General features: G+C 40.6%; 1 long non-coding RNA gene across 1 annotated transcript in view; it reads left to right on the top strand.

Moving 5' to 3' along the window:
- The window catches only part of LOC120527776, a 34139-nt gene extending 21973 nt beyond the window's left edge, over positions 1 to 12166 (top strand). Inside the window, exon 3 of the long non-coding RNA XR_005633401.1 lies at positions 11571 to 12166. This is a non-coding gene — a long non-coding RNA (uncharacterized LOC120527776). The remainder of the gene's footprint in view (positions 1 to 11570) is intronic.
- Positions 12167 to 12888: the final 722 nt, after the last annotated feature.

Here is a 12888-nt window from a genome sequence, read left to right as displayed (position 1 = left end):
AGCAGATGGAAAGAGTACTTTGAGAGGCTGATGAATGGAGAGAACGAGAGAGAGAATAGGTTGGATGATGTGGAGATAGTGAATCAGGAAGTGCAACAGATTAGCAAGGAGGAAGAAAGGACAGCTATGAAGAGGATGAAGAATGGAAAAGCCGTTGGTTCAGATGACATACCTGTGGAAGCATGGAGGTGTTTAGGACAGATGGCAGCGGAGTTTTTAACCAGATTGTTTAATGGAATCTGTGAAAGTTAGAGGATGCCTGAGGAGTGGAGAAGAAGTGTGCTGTTGCCGATATTTAAGAATAAAGGGGATGTGCAGGACTGTAGTAACTACAGGGGGATAAAACTGATGAGCCACAGTATGAAGTTATGGGAAAGAGTAGTGGAAGTTTGGTTAAGAAGTGAGGTGATGATTAGTGAGCAGCAGTATGGTTTCATGCCAAGAAAGAGCACCACAGATGCGATGTTTGCTCTGAGGGTGTTGATGAAGAAGTATAGAGAAGGCCAGAAGGAGTTGCATTGCGCATATGACAGGGTGCCTTGAGAGGAGCTGTGGTATTGTATAAGGAAGTCGGGAGTGGCAGAGAAGTATGTACATGAAGGTCAGTAGGAACAAGACAGAATACATGTGTGTAAATGAGAGGGAAGTCAGTGGAATGGGGAGGATGCAAGGAGTAGAGTTGGCGAAGGTGGATGAATTTAAATACATGGGATAAACAGTACAGAGTAATGGGGATTGTGGAAGAGAGGTGAAAAAGAGAGTGCAGGCAGGGTGGAACGGGTTGAGAACAGTGTCAGGAGTGATTTGTGACAGACAGATATCAGCAAGAGTGCAAGGGAAGGTCTACGGGATGGTAGTGAGACCAGCTATGCTATATGGGTTGGAGACGGTGGCACTGGCCAGAAAGAAGAAGACAGAGCTGGAGTTGGCAGAGTTAAAGATGCTAAGATTTGCATTGGGTGTGGCAAGGATGGATAGGATTAGAAATGAGTACATTATTGGGTCAACTCAGGTTGGACGTTTGGGAGAGAGGCAAGATTGCGCTGGTTTGGACATGTGCAGAGGAGAGATGCTGGGTATATTGGGAGAAGGATGCTAAGGATAGAACTGTCAGGCAAGAGAAAAAGAGGAAGGCCTAAGAGAAGGTTTATGGATGTAGTGAGAGAGGACATGCAGGTGATGGGTGTAACAGAACAAGATGCAGAGGACAGAAAGATATGGAAGAAGATGATCCGCTGTGGCAAACCCTAACGGGAGCAGCTGAAAGTAGAAGAATTGTGACCCTATCTACACGCCATCTCCGCAGCTTCTTTCCTCATATTATTCTATTCCTAAATAAGCTTACATAGGGTAACTGTTTTTGCAACATATAACTGGTCACTGTGCTGTTTTTCTATTTGTAAATACTTCATACTTGCTCAGCTTGCACTGTTTGATATCTATACTAATAAAAGGCAAAGCCCTCACTGACTGACTGACTGACTCACTCACTCATCACTAATTCTCCAACTTCCCATATAGGTAGAAGGCTGAAATTTGGCAGGCTCATTCCTTACAGGTTACTTACAAAAAAAAGTTAAGTAGGTTTCATTTCGAAATTCCACGCGTAACCGTCATAACGATCGACAACGTCCGCCATGTTAAACTTTCTTATTTATGGCCCCATCTTCACAAAATTTGGTAGGTGGCTTCCCTGCGCTAACCGAAACCAATGTACATACTTATTTCGGTGGTATGACGCCACTGTCAGTCGCCATATTGAACTTTCCAACGGTCTTTGTTACCTATGGGCCCATCTTCAAGAAATTTGGTACGCGGGTTCCCAACGCTAACTGAATCCTACTTACGTACATATATACGTCAATAGCCTACAGTTCGGTCCCTGTGTGAGGCAGCGTTGGGTTCCCCATCCCCACGCCTCCCACGTTGTTGGCTGCCTGCCTATGTAAGGCCGTCCGTCGATACAGTCTCTTCATTCCCTTCCTTGCTTCGCCACGGTATTCACGTCTCCCTGCTGATAACTGCAGCCTTTTTATTTAATCCACGGCTTCTCCGCTGTTTTATTGTTCATTTATTACGATTATAGTTATTGTATAGGTATTTTAGACTTAGTTTACATTGTTCAGGCACCCATTTCCTTTATCGTTCCAAACGTACCACCATTAACATATCTATCGAGGTGATCACCATCGATCAAAGAACTGTCACTTACTGAGTGGTTTCCATGCCCGGAGATGGCGCCTGCCTTTTCCATTCTCTGTGCTACATATTGCACGGCCATATCAGGCTCACTCTTGATATCCGGAGGAACATTGTGTCTTACGTATGTATTAAATGACTGGGACAGGTTCAAGGTGTGGACTGATGACGGTACAGGAGATAATTATACTACACAGGAGCACTATAAGAGTGAAATGCTTAAGTAGTTCACCTATGGTTCTGCATGTGAGTTGATGGCTGCCGCTGAATTGTTCGGTTGTCGCTTTCAAGTGTACCGAAATGGCCAAATATTTTACACCTTTGGACAACTGCCAGTGCCTCTTAAACATCTTAGGTTCACAGGTGACGATTTGAGTAGTAGACACTTTGATGTTTATGAATGTTTAAACTCTCAAAAGCTGGATGCGAAATTATCGATGAAACCGGTTGTATGCTTACAACGCTTGACAGATGCAGAATATCTCTTCAACACAAGTCCTACAAATACTGTCGTAATTGAAACAAACCATGAAACTCAAACCGATTATGACAGCAGCAATCCAAGCTGTGAGATTTGAGGCAAGATTGCTTTTCACATGGCCAACTGTACGTTGCATGCTCAAGAGTAAGCTCAGCGCACAGCTTGGTCATATTACAACCGGAGGGCCGAACTTACAACGTGGTATACAAAGAGATCCTTAACAAATAATTATCGGAATATTTTCTCTCAGTTTAAAAAGGTTTACTTTTCTTCTTAATAAGAATTTTAAGGCAGTACTTCGCCACTGCGAACTATTTTGCATAGTTTTTCTATCTATTTGTGTTAACTATTGAAGCTTGTAAATGTTTTGTTCAAGAAATTGTTATATTCGTATAGTGATTTGCACAGTGTCAGGTTAATGGTGGGTTGAAATTTTGTTGTCCTGAGTTAGTTATTTTTTGTATCCTGTGTTTTGCACCTAACCAAATTCAATTCTGGTATGTTTCACATGCTTGCAATAAAGTGATTCTGATTCTGAACTTCAGTTAACTAGCCATTCTCTCCTTCTGTTCATTCTGTTTCTTTTGAGAGATGGGGTGCTTGTGGCTTTAAATGAAGTTTGAACCTTCTCCTCATTGGATTAAAGTTCCTTCCAGGTGCAAAGTCACTGTCCCGTAACAGGTACGTTCTTCTGCCTATCTTAGTTGTCCATCTACACCTTTGCTATCAAATGAAGTCCAGGCAGATTCCTGGTACAAGCTGGTGATCAGTCGCCTAGTGTAGTTTGGAATGCACTTGAGGAAGGAGAAGCTGGATGCCTGCATTTCCTGTTAAATCTCTTTTCTTAACAGACCAGGTATACCATGAAAGACTAGCAGGGTAGGCAATGCCCACTTTGTCCTATGATATTCATGTCAATCTTTTTGTTCTTCAACCTGAAGTGAAGGTGAACATTTAAACATAACACATGTGTTAATGGAATATTTCTAAAGGACAAAACCAGTTGGTTGTATGTTGTTCATTTTCTAGTGTCCACAAAAATGAATTGTTAAGATATAAATGATGGATTATGCTTTCTTTCTGATCCTTTTGGATTAGTACTCCATTTTAACTCAGCGCTTTTTTTTTTTTTGCACTGTAGAGAGTATGATCCATAATAGAAGAATAAACACAAATTATTTCAAAGTGAACCAGTAAGTAATACCTAGAATACAATCATATTGGCAGAAATCACTGGAGCCACTGAAACAGGTAAAGGACTGTTTGTTTCAGTTGGCTCTGACTGTTGTACTTTTCACCAATAAAATTATTTGAACTGAAAAAAATGCAGTTAGAACTGCTGCTTCAAAAGAGTGATGTCCTGATGAATCTGCTTTGCATTGCTTCTTTTATGGCTTCATTTATTATGTCTGAATAATGATCAATAAGCTGAGATACTAGAGCTAAATGCTGGTGAATACACCTGTGTTTTTAGCAGAGCTCTCCATAAATTGAACTGAACACTAGAGGAAATTCTCCCTTAGGAACGCTGTCTTTGCTGTCCTATTTTTTTGCAGTGCAAGCTGCAGACATTCCTTTGGTATTTAAAATTTTAATCTGGCCATCAGTTGTGGTTAGCAAAGGACAAAAATTGCAAAAGTAGTATATTCTTGCCAGCAAATACAATATGTTCATATAAGATACTAAGTGTAGCTTTTGCCACAGGAATAAAGCAAATATATTTGGAAGTTATCAGCCTTAAAATAACACTGATAAATAAGTTTTACTGAAATTACCAAATGCAATTATCATAACTAAAAAGCAAAGAACATAAAAATCCACCTTTAGACTCTTTATCTAGCAAGGTACAGAAAAGAAAAAACTTTGCTTTACTGAATAATGTGATGTTTCTAACTTGTTTTCCATTAGTCATGCCAACAACCCATTCTTGGTAAAGTGCATCTAGAGGATGGGCATCTTCAGGTTGGTCTAGGTATGATGGAACTTTCGTCCTCTTTTGAAATATGAAGGATTAAGATTCTAATTCCCATGATTCCACAGTCTGATTGAACAAATCTAGGATTTGCATTCTCAAGGGAGCAACTTTTGACCCAGGGGTGACATCTGTTGGCCATAATGAGTTAGTAACTTGCAGCCTGATTCGTTTAATGTATTTCATTGAATAGCACTAGAAAGATTTTGAGAATGGTATATTACATTCTTCTCCAGCCCAAGGTTTGAATGTCACACTTTTTGGTTTATTTTTATCTTTTTGTGTGAAACCTTAAGGTTTGATGGATTTAATGTCAACTTCATTCATGCATTTAAACAACACTTTTTCTATTTTTTTCAACAGCACCGCCTAACTTTTTGTTATGACTTGTGTTTTTTCTGATTTTGGTAATACCTGTCCTTTTTGGCATAATTTTCATGTCTAATCAAATTCAGGTATTTTCTTTCTCAACTTTTGCCACTGCATCCATTGCAGTTTATACTAATATTTTAGTAATCTTGACCTAGTTTACTGAATAACAGTTTTATCAGTAAACATTTTTCATTGATTTTGTTATTTTCAGGCACATTGACGACTTCAATTAAAATGACAGCTGTTTCTCACAGACGTCTGCCTGTACTTTTATCAATATACCCAACTCTACCCTACCACCATGCTGCCCCATATAAATATACAGTACATTAGCCTAATTGTTTTGTACCTGAAGACTCATAGTCAGTTGACGTTTGTGGGAAAAATAAAAGGTACAAAGAATACAGGGAGAAAGACTACATTATGAAACTATATAATTACATGCTGCTTGTACTGGGGGCGTCCATGATGGTGTACATTTTGCCTACATTCACCTGAAGCCCCTCTTCTATGTGGGTACGGTTGTATAGAATGTATGCTCATCCATTCAGCTTAGTGGACAGAAGCTATTATGTGTGTTGTGGTTGAAGTGGAAGTTTGTTCAAGAGTACAGAAAGTGAGTAACAGTTGTGTGCAGAGTAGCAAAAATCATGATGTACTGTCTTCCTTCCTGTTTTGAAAATCAATCTCTAATATAATGTTTTCAAACGAGAACTCATTTTGATTTTTTTGACTGTGGCACCTTCCTGCAATGTAAAAAGAGGATTTGGCCAATAAACAAATGAATACATAAAAAATGTGGATTACCAAAAACAGTTGTCAAGTTGTGTCCAGTGTGGGAAGGCAGGGGCGCAATAGAGCGATACACCCTTTCAATGTGCACTGCCTTCAATGTACAACAGGTGGGGCACAAGAGCAGGAGGAAAAGAGAGCTGTTCTTTAGGTGGACATGTGCAATGTTTCTTCAGGACAATAGAGGACAGGTGAATGAGGACATTGTTTAGATTTTCAGGACAACATACAGCAGACAACATGAATCTGAGTTGTGGAGACCTTCAGAGTCTGGTAAGTCCCTTTTGAAGAACCATACCTGTCAGATGTTACTGTCAAAGTATGACTTCTATTTTTCTAGGCCTTCCCTCACCATCTCCTGCAGAATTCCTGTTCTCTGTAGTTGCAACATGGGCATGGGTAGTATTACAAAGCTACGCAAGGCACATTACTGCTCTAATGCTGTGGCCATTCCTGTGTCCTCTTGAATTTTGTCTCCGGAAAGGCAGTGCAGTGATAACTCTAGTGACAATACAAACAGTAAATAGTTAATAATCAGGACATAGAACAGACAATAAGAAACCAATGTTGCTTGCTCTATCACCATCCCTCTACCAACATCAAAAGCTACAAACATTAAATAAAAAGTTCAAGAAATGTAGGTCACCTCCAATTCCCTGTTCAGTCATCTGTGAATGAGAAAAATGGTTTGCATGATTTTAAAATCCTGCCACAAGCTTGTAATGAACTGAAGCACTTTCAGGGTTTTAAGGCCAGGTTTACACTTTACGCGGACATGACGCATGCTGCAGCAGACGCTCCTGCTACGCAAGTGTTTTACTATTTTTACTTTTTCGCGTACTTTACGTAAATCTGAAGAATCCACCAGGTGGCAGTGCGAGATATCATCACAGTGAGAACAGACTCGGCATCAGTGTGTTGTGAATTGCCTGGAACATCCATTAAATTCCGATGACTCCTTACCACAATATCTCTGAAAAGGATGTTTAATGATTAAATCCATCAATCCAGGGATGTGTCCATTCCAGCTAGCATTGGGCACGAGGCAGAAGCAATCCCTGGATGGGCATCAGCTTCTTGCATGGTGAATACAAGCACTCACATACACTAGTGTCATTTTAGTGTCACCAAATCTGCATATCTTTGGAAGGAAACTGGAGCACATTGTGAAAACCCAGCAGGAAAACATGCAAACTGCAGGCAGGGAATACCAGCGATGTGACTCCCTGTGAGACAGCAGTGCTACCGCTCTGCCACCGTGTCACCCCCATGTGTGTAATTATTAAATAGTATTCATTGTTTAAACGAAATTAACAAGTTATCTGTAAAATGTAACATACATACTTTAATGCATTTCATCGTGAAAGTGAAATGAAGTATAAATCTTAGGATTGTAAATGCGCAGAGAGTAGGAATATCATACATTTAATATGTTCTCTGTGGTGATCTATTGCTGTTTGCCACTGCTGTCAGGTCAGGAGGAAGCCCTAGAAAAAAAAGACGGCACAGAAGACGGTATGTGAGACTTTTAAAATGTATCGTGTCATTACGATCGGGAATATGCGATGCTTGAATATAAAAGCACCACGAATGCATTTGTATGTCGGCATTTTGCTTCACCACATCGAACCATTCATCAAACATCAAAGCATGCACATCGAACCTACTAGGGTCCACAGAGCGGCTTTCTGTTACATGTAGATAGTAACCAGAGACTCTGACGTCACATTCCAACTTTTAGCACACTGCGCCCGCCGACTTTTTGCTGGTACTGCAACTCGCGCAAGCGTCGCGTTAATTTCTGAGGACCTGCTCAGAGGATGCATCAAATTTACACTGGGAATGCGTGGCAGCCATGATGCTGCCGCGTACGCATTCTGAGCGTGAAATATAAATGAACGCTTAGGCTACAGGTCATGCTGCCTTAACAGAGGTTAAAGAAAGAGGAACAACAATTTTAAAATGTAAAACCATTATGAGAACAATAGGTCCTAACATGAAAAGTGCTGTGGGACCAACACAGTGCAGGCTTTATAGAAGAGCAGCAACTATCCAAACTGTCTTGCTTATTTAATTACATTAGAAAACATGTGGACCACCATTTCTCCCAAGATCGAGGTCCCAGCCCAAGTAGTGATGAGTACCAGCAGGTTGCTGCACTGCATGTACTTGGTGGGCAGCAGATGCCAGAGCTGTCATTATTCCTTGTTTTGTCTTGGTAGAGTTCTCTATTATTCTACTTTCCCCCTTTGTAGTATTAACCCTTAAACCGCTGGAACTGGCTATAGTTGGTTCCCAATGCAATTTGCTAGCACGCCGGAGCCGAGTATTTTCGGCAAAGTACAGTACATTTGTTGAATACCGCAACCGGCTAAAGTCGTTTCCCAGTGCAATTTGCCAGCCGGCGAGGAGATGAGTATATTCTGCGACTTATATTCATTGAATGCTGCAACCGGCTATAGTTGTTTCCCAGAGAATTTGCCAGCACGCTGGAGCTGATCAGTCAGTGCCGTATATTCATTGAGCAGCCAGCTCATGACCACTGCCGGCCCCAGGAGAATTGCAGCATCACTGTCCCTGGGATTCAGCTGCTGCACTAGACTAACCTGCAAGCATCAGTGCTTACCTCTGTGTGTTTGCGTGTGGTCACTTCAAGCACAGTTGGCTCGGTGATTTAATGAGTTACAGCAATGGCATCAGATGCACCTTGCACATATAATAATAGATTGTTGCAGTAGTTTTTTTAATAGTTTTTACAGTTCATTGGCAGAATGTAAAATGATCAGTGTTGGAGTAATTGTGATGCTCTTTGCATAAAAAAAATGTGTTCCATTAAAATTTCACATTTTCTTTGTGAATTGTGACGTTTACTTTAAGTGCAGCAAAAAAGTATTAGGTGTCCGGGGTGCATTAACCCCCAAGTATGTGGCAGTTTAAGGGTTGATGTGTAGCCTTTGTCAGAATGCATCAGATCTCACAGACTAACCACTGTTTATAAGGTACTGTACCATATAACTTCTCTCACCTTCCCTTCTACGTCTATAACATCAGGCAGTTAGGTGTAGTAAAAGACAAGCAGGAGTTAAGTTAAAACTTCAAATAATGAATTATTGATAATATTCATAAATAATAACGATAAGCAAAGTACAAGTGAATATTGGCAACCATACAACCTGATAAATGGTGATGTGTGGTTTCAGACAGCACACAGACTTGTTTATTTTTTAAAATGTCTCTAGTTAAGACATCATTTGTGGTCAGCTTTCTTCAGAACAGGCCGCATGCCTGTCTCAATATGGCTGCCGAGCTGTACTCATCATTGTGTTGCCCTTTTCAGTTCATGGTGTGTGAGATGCTCCTTCATCAGATTGTATAAGAGAGAGGGAGGGGTAAAGCAAGCAAATTTATTGATTCTCTGTCCAAACCTTACAGCTAATAGGGTGTCATGGTACTTAATGGCTTCAGGCAACCAATAGAATTCTGGTGCGACACAATGGTTTCACACCTGCCTACAATACCATTTATTAAGCTGAAGCTTGCCAGCTAGGTAGTTGGCCTCCATGTGGGGGTTGATTGAGAGAACACTGCAGAGAATCACTAGCCAGACTTCTTTTAGGCACTTCCCTCAGCCCTGTCATAAAATTACAGAGACTCAGTCCTAAAAAGGGAGGGGCGGTGGGGTTCTTAACCATCAAACGATTGCCGTTCTTATCAATGATAGACATTAGTGTTATAAGCTACAAATAAAGACATACAACATTCCTCTTCCTATCACATAAGCAGCTTCTATATGTAGTATCACTGTCAGCAGATGTCATTGCAATTCTTTACCTGTCAGCAATGGTGCATGCCCATGTGTGGCTGAGGTGGCCATCCAGTTCATGGGTTGTGTTATGTGTATCAAGGCATAAGCTCTCAATATTAAGAGCAAGAGCAAATTTCAAGGTGCAGTGTTTTTACGAGTTTTTGTGTGACAGACAGAAAACCTTAGGCATCAGTAAAACTCATAATAATATAGCATTTTTTTTTTTTGCAGCTTTTTGCTTTGACTGCACTTACCACATGTGAAAATCCATTCTAATAATCAATAACTGAGAAAGTGAATTGTTTGTCTTAACTGATTGACAATTTGAGGACCAGTAACAAATGTTACTCGAGGGAGTGCATGAGAGTGATGAACAGAATAACTTACCTTGTTATTGCTCAGACTTGGGTGAGTGCAGAAGTAACAAGTGTCACAATTCTCATACCCTTTTTTGCATGTAACATAAGAAGTGTACCTGCATGAGAGAGAATTTGATTATGGACAAAAGATAAGCAGGTAAAATGCTATCCAAAAGAAGCTAATGGAAAGCCGTAGTATATACTTTGGAGAGCTGTTTGATGTAATCTAGCAATCAGCATTTCTCATATGTCTTGAGTGGTATGCAGTACAATTCTTTAAGTGAGCATATGTAGCAGGTATTTGGGAAGTGTATGCAGAAGACATAATAGTTAAAGAGCAAAACATCTCAGTACAGACTCACTAGAACCCATAGCATATCTCAAAACCAAAGGCAGGTGGCAAGATATCTGTCCATTACAGGGTACATCATACACACATACACACTGCACCAAGCATGACCCTGGACTTTGGGGCAAAATCTACAGTGGAAGAGGATGAACATGTAAACCAAAGCAAATAAAAATTGCAGTGGTTTCTAAGCATTATTAGTGTACTGCACTGCATTGGATGGCAGCACTTAATAAATGAAATCTGGAGACAAATAATGGCCAGGGATAACCAGTCAAGGTTATCAACTGAAAGAGAGAGGGAGGAGAGGTTAGGAGCACACACTGATACAGCACATTGCCACACCCACCACATGACAAACTAACTCAGGATCAGAGATTAGGACCCGAGTGCAGCCATGGAACGGGTGACACCTCAGCACCACACTAGTTCAGATGGAGTGGAACAGTGTGAGTTTTTTTATGGTGGCTGGAGTGCCAGTTCTGCCACCAACCCCGAAGTTTTTCCCTGCAGTTTGGAGGGCCTACATGCAGGGATGGATGCAGATTAACATCATACTCAGGACGGAGCAATTGCAGGTTAAGGGCCTTGCTCGAGGCCCAACAGAGCAGTGTCCCTTTAGGCATTTACGGGATTTGAACTGGCAACCTTCTGATTGCCAGTGCAGATCCCTAGCCTCAGAGTCACCACTCTGCCCAGAACTGAAAGACAAAGGAAGAAATAACCAAAGTGAAATGGAGAACATAATAAAGAAAGAAAGTGAGAGGGTCAGTAACCAGAAGTTCATGTAACCAGACCCAGATCATAAGATGAAAATTGAAGCCAAAACAAAGAGAATTCATACCCCTAGAGCCTGTTTAACAACTTGACTGAGTCCACAAACTTGGACAACCAAGAAGTCATAGGCTGCACGCTTCTGGTTGACCTTACCTAGCAAGGGCTTAGCAGTAATAGACACAGTTCATCTAAAAATGGAGGCACCCATAAAAAAAAATAGTACCCCAGGAGGAAAAAGAAAAGATAAGAAAAACAGTAAATATATGTAACAGCTAAAATCTTCTGCCTCAAAACAACATATCAAAAAAATGTTAAGTCCAAGGAAAAGCTGTAAAAAATTCTAGGGAATATGACAATGAGACAGCAATGTTCATAGAAAACATAACTCACTCTTGTGTGCTGTCTAAACAATGCCATGCATTTTTTATAGCATTTATAGTAAAGCAAATTTTTGTTTCTTCCAGATTCGCCGACACAAGACATCTCAGCTACTCAAGAAGGATCACCAACTTGTTGACTTCCTCATTCATCTGAAAAAGCTTGGAGTCTCTCTCAATCCTTACCAAATTCTATATTTGCACTGTTGAGTTCCTCCTCATTGACAGTGGAATATCCTAATATGATACCTGCTCAGTTCAGGGCGGTGAAGCACCGCAGGGTATGAGGAGTACATTTCAAGATATAACTAAAATGTTCTTCTTTAGAAAGGCAAAAGGTATCATGAAGGTCCTCTGCCATCCTGGGCAGTTACTTTTCTCTCTTTTTTTGTGCAAATGGTACAAGACCATTAGACTTTTCGCCACTAGATTGACGGGCAGCTTTTATCCTCATATTGCAAAGGCCCCTCAACAACTGTTCATCCTAACTACATGAGTATATCTAATGTGTTTGTTATATCAAATTGTCTAATTTTGTATACAATGTGGAGTATCTTATTATATATATATTATCCATTATTTGTATTATACTATTGTCACTAGCCTCTATGATACATGAATGTAAGCATGCCATTGTACCATGTGGTCAAACAGTAACAATAAACTTGAGCTTAATAGAAGGACCGGACAAACATCACTCTTCTCTTACTGTCTTTGCTCTTTGTTTAGCTGTTCAGAACTTTATTTAAGTGTTGCTTACAATATTCACCCTTACACTTGTAGTCCTTGCAGGGAGTGCTCATTTATCAGAAGTCATCTTGGACCTTTGAGGTCACCCCCAAAATACATCTTGGGGAGAACACAAAGTATCAAAGAGAAATCAAAAGCTTGCTGCGCCACCTGAAACAGGTTCCTTGTCTGTCCTTGCTCTCTACGTAGAGTGACTTTCTTACTTCCACACCTTTATCTCCCTTTTTCGGTTACCAACACTCTGGCCTGCCTTCTTCCAGTAATGCTTCATTCAACTTATACCCAAGCTGTACATTCATGGCTTTTTAACCTCATCTCAGGTGCACTTCTAGGCAACAACCCAGTGTCAGAAGAAGTTCTACTAATTCTTGGAGTTACCAGGGTGCAGAATCCTCTGGAAGCCCCTGAATACCCTGAATTCTGCACAGCACTTAATCAGCCATGCCTGTGTGGCTGCTGTAGAGACCCCTTTTTGTAAAATGCCACTCTGGAAAAAATTTTTTTTGGCCCTATAATCTCTTTCCTTAGAGTGCTGCTAAAGACTTCCTTCTATGTGACTATTTTCAGTAATAGAATTTACTGATCCATGCTGGCCACTTTTTGTAGAGAATCCTCTCCCTCTGGTCTATTTTGACAGTCGCTTGCCATCCTACTA

The sequence above is a fragment of the Polypterus senegalus genome, chromosome 4 (genome assembly GCF_016835505.1).
Source record: "Polypterus senegalus isolate Bchr_013 chromosome 4, ASM1683550v1, whole genome shotgun sequence".
NCBI classification, from domain to species: Eukaryota; Metazoa; Chordata; class Cladistia; order Polypteriformes; family Polypteridae; genus Polypterus; species Polypterus senegalus.
The sequence above is the reverse complement of the archived record's forward strand: the minus strand, read 5'-3'. Positions and strand labels throughout refer to the sequence as shown.